Here is a 4,680-nt window from a genome sequence, read left to right on the forward strand (position 1 = left end):
ATTTAATAAATATTTACGTAGTTATGTATACATACACAGTATGCACACATCTATTATATACGATTCATCAATTTGACAGCCCTAATAAATTATTATTATGTCATACAGCATAGTATTTAATTCCTACTTAATTGGGTACTAAATAGATAGATAAATTAATTAATAATATAATTTAGTGTCCGAAAACATTATATTCAGTTTGCACTTCAGTGTATCTCAAGGGTGTAAAATGATAATTCACAAAAAAGAAAAAAATGAAAAGAAGATTGGATTTGTTACTTACAAATACACAGTTTTTCACTTTATATTATATGATGATGTGGATTACTTGTGAATTATGGGGGTGTTTTTATCAGCTTTTTAGACTCGCATTCTGATGGCACCCATTCACTGCAGAGCATTTTTTGAAAAAATAAATAAATGTCAAATCAGGTAGATGCAACACTCACAATCTGCAGTATGCAGTTTATAAATCCCATCAGTCAAAGCTGGGTAAAGCAAAGCCTTATTTGCTCCCAGTGAATGATGCAATGATTGCTCTAACAGCTGCAGATGTACCCAGCCACTTAGTGTTAGGAACACACATTTGAACATGACAGCATCTATTTTTCATCTTCAGCATGCAGAGAAGCTCAGTTGAGATGAATAGCACTGCTGCACAAGCCCGGCACATTTAACAGCTTACCTGAGGATCCTCTGACATGAATTAAAACCTTCTGACTTCAGCAGAACTGTGAAACACTGGGATAAAACTAAAGAGAGGAAATAAATATACACAATCATGCAGCCATATGATACAGTATCACACAATACAATTGAATTTAGTCACTTTGTACATCAACTGTGATGCACATCTAGCAAGCCTTTTAGCTTGTCTGCAACTTGGATGGAGAATGTAAGGGAAATAAGATTTAGGCACAGAAATAAGAGCTAAATTCTTTAAGAAACTACATACAGTACAATAGACTTGTTTAATATTTAAAGGAATACATCACCTAAAAAAACGAATTCAATTCAAGTTTATTTGTATTGCGCTTTTTACAAAGCAAATCATTACACAGCAACTACAGGAAATTAAGTTTCTACAATATTTAGTAGTAGCTTATAAGTGGTGACTGTCAGGTTTGTGTGCGTATGACAGGATTTTTCAGAAAAATTAATACAAGACGTAGTCAGCCAGACGATGAACATTATTAACAACAATTATTATAAGATGCAGTCACACTTGTAGCAACTTTTGTAAGTTCTGTCTAAATGTTATTTCACTAATGTAAAAGAATGCTAATGAAAAGCACCTCTGAGCTGTATAATGCAAATGATTCAGTTCAGTAAACATTCGACTGACCAGACGCACCACACTTCAGAGCTGAAATGATGTGTCAGATCAGAGATGGTGATTCTTATTCCTCGTTGTCTGTGTTTAAGCCTTGAGGACAGACACATAAGTGCACTTAGAATACTTTAAAGAGAGCTGGTGAAATGCAGGTCACAATGGTTTTACTTCGCCCACTCACTGAATATTCACCGTGGGTGAATATTCAGCTTCATTACAGTGTAGAGCTGAAATAACCATGTCTCCTGTATTTCAGCAGAATCCATAAAGGTGCTTTGATAACCAGCATTTCCTGTTTGCCATCGTCATTGTTCATTTTTCACTGCAGTTATTGCTGAGCCAATCTGCTTTGGGCCATTATTTTATTAGACAGGCCCATATGCTTAGCAAAAATGGGTAAATTGATTCAAAATATCCCAATCAGCATTTTCTGGCAATTTGCTGTCAAAAAATAAACAATATGAATCTAGAACATCCAAAATGACAGGAGGTTGAATATAAAGGTCACCAATGGATCCTCTGTGTTGGTAAGAAACAAATCCATCTTTAAGCCATTTTAACTTTAAACATTGATTTTGGTTAAAATACAAGTCTATAATCCATAATAACATTTCATTCAGTAGAAAGTTTGTTCCTGTCAGAATTCTGGACTGTCTATGTTGTGTTTTGCCCATTTCTGTTATAGTGTTCCCTTATTTGGTCTTGTTTTTGTCCTCGTTTAGTTTAGTTAGTCATCCCATACACCTGTGTCTTCCCAATAATCCTGTGTATTTAGCCCCAGTCTGTGCAGTTTGTGTTTTTAGTTCTAAATGTCATTGTGCTATGTGTGATTCCAAGCTACCCTGTGTTTCCTCCGGTGGATTATTTAAGACTGTTCTGTGTGAAATCCCTTGTTTTCTCATTCCTCGCTCCTCACAGTAGGCAACCATGACAGAAGAACAAACCAACAAATGTTGTTTTGGCGAATTCGCTCGTGTTTTGTTTCTGCTTTTCATTCAGTGTTTTTTGTTTTCTGTTGTTTCCCCGTGGAGCCCTACGACCCCATCTTCCACCCGGATTACCAGAGCAGGGGCGAGAGATCAATTGAGGGCCATGCCAGACTATTTTTGATCATTTCCCATCTCACCACCTACACAGACGACGCATTCAGCGCATTCTATGACACCAGCCTGAACCCCGCGTGCAGAGTGTCGTCGTCAGAAGATGGCCCCCGGATTTTGCTGCCTTTGTAGAGTGGATAATGACAAGAAAAGGATCCCTGTTAAGCGTCTGTTCCAAGGAGGATCTCACCAGTTTCACTCTTGACCAAGAGCCCAGCCCACCATCTCCCTGCTGCTTGGTGTGCATGCCGGAGCCCACCGCTGACGGAGAGCCAGAGCCCGCCTGGACTACTACTCAGCCCGTTGACCTGTTGGCTCCACCATGGCTCCAAGCTCCCTCCTCTCCGCTGTGGCCCAGTAGTCCACTAGCTCTGCCGGGTTCCCTTCATCACTCCGGCTCCGTCAAGCTTCTTAATTCCATTGGCTCCTCCTCAGTCCTCTGTCACTCCATCTTCAGCGCGGCCTTCTCGCCTGTGCACCGGTCGCCAGCGCCATCTGCTCCACCTGCAGATCCTCCCCATCACCCTGGCTCGTCGGCTCTCCGTCTCCACCTTAGGTTCCTCCACTACCTGCTCTGCTGCCATCGGTCGCCCCCCTGGGGTCGGCGGCCATTCCTCCTCCATGGCTCCTCCCTCCATCGGCTCCACCGTGGACTGTCTTTATGGCTGTGGCCTGGGTCCAGCTGTGCTCCTCCTGCTCCAAGTACCTCCTGTCTCCTGTCTGTCACCTCCCTGGACTTTGTCTGCCGGCCCCTTCCCGGGTGTCCATCCTCCTCCCAAGCATCATGTTCTGTCACATCACAATTCACCAACATTTTTGTTTAGAACTGTTTTGGACCGTTTTCTTTTGTAAATTGTTTGATCTTTGCATATTTCTGTCCTAAATCAGACAAGATGCCTTCTTCACAAGAGAAAGCAACATTGTAGTTAGACGACTCAATGTTATAGTTAGATATGTTTGTTACAAACATGAAGATTTCCTCTTCACAAGATGTTAACTGATGAACTGAAGTGGTGTAAATTAAATTGTGGATTATTGTGATGTTTTTAATCTGCAGTTTGGACTTGCATTCTGATGGCACTCATTCACTGCACGTGATCCATATGTGCACTGATGAAGGAGATGAGAGACGGCCATATCGATATCGTCAAAGAGTGATGGAATGCTGCCAGACACGGGGCTGTTGGGAATAGGGAGGTTATTATCAGGTTCATTCCTAAAACAAGGAAGAAATGATCTGTAATCCTGAGGGAGTCTCTGGGGAAGAATCTGATCAGAATCAGAATGAACTTTATTGTCAGGTATGTTTACACATATGAGGAATTTGTTTTCGTGACAGAAGCTTCCTCAGTGCAACAGAATGACAGCGACAGAACAAAAAACACATAATAAAAGAATAAAAAATACAAACAAGTAGATAAGGAATAACAATATACAAATTTACAATTGTAGTGCAGGTATATTACAATAGGCAGTTTGTATGTACAGGTATATTATGTGCAAATTTGAAGCGTAGACTAAGTATGTGTTTTAGATTATGTGTGTATAAATAGTGTTGTGTGTTCCACACTCATTGTGAAGTGTTCATCAGATGAATTTCCTCAGGGAAGAAACTGTTTCTGTGTCTGGTCGTTCTGGTGCTCAGAGCTCTGTAGCGTCGACCAGATGGCAACAGTTCAAAGAGGAAGTGTGCTGGATGTGAGGGGTCCAAGGTGATTTTGCCAGCCCTTTTGCTCACTCTGGATAAGTACAGTGCTTGAATAGAAAGGAGGGTTGTACCAATTATTTGCTCAGCAGTCCGGACTACCCTCTGTAGTCTTCTGAGGTCAGATTTGGTAGCTGAGCTGAACCAGACATTTATTGAAGTGCAGAGAATGGATTCAATGATGGCGGGATAGAACTGTTTCAGCAGCTCTTGCGGTAGGTTGAATTTCCTCAGCTGGCAAAGGAAGTACAACTTGTGCTGGGCCTTTTTCACAATGGAGTCAATGTGAATGTCCCACTTCAGGTCCTTAGAGATTGTGGTGCCCAGCAACCTGAATGACTCCACTGCAGTCAAAGTGCTGTTCATGATGGTGAGTGGGGGAGAGCAGGGGGGTTTCTCCTGAAGTCCACGATCATCTCCACTGTTTTGAGTGTGTTCAGCTCCAGGTTGTTAAGACTGCACCAGACAGCCAACTCTTTTACCTCCTGTCTGTAAGCAGCCTCGTCACTGTCCTGAATGTGGCCGACGAGTGTGGTGTTGTC

This window comes from Carassius gibelio, chromosome A23 (genome assembly GCF_023724105.1).
Source record: "Carassius gibelio isolate Cgi1373 ecotype wild population from Czech Republic chromosome A23, carGib1.2-hapl.c, whole genome shotgun sequence".
Taxonomy (NCBI): domain Eukaryota; kingdom Metazoa; phylum Chordata; class Actinopteri; order Cypriniformes; family Cyprinidae; genus Carassius; species Carassius gibelio.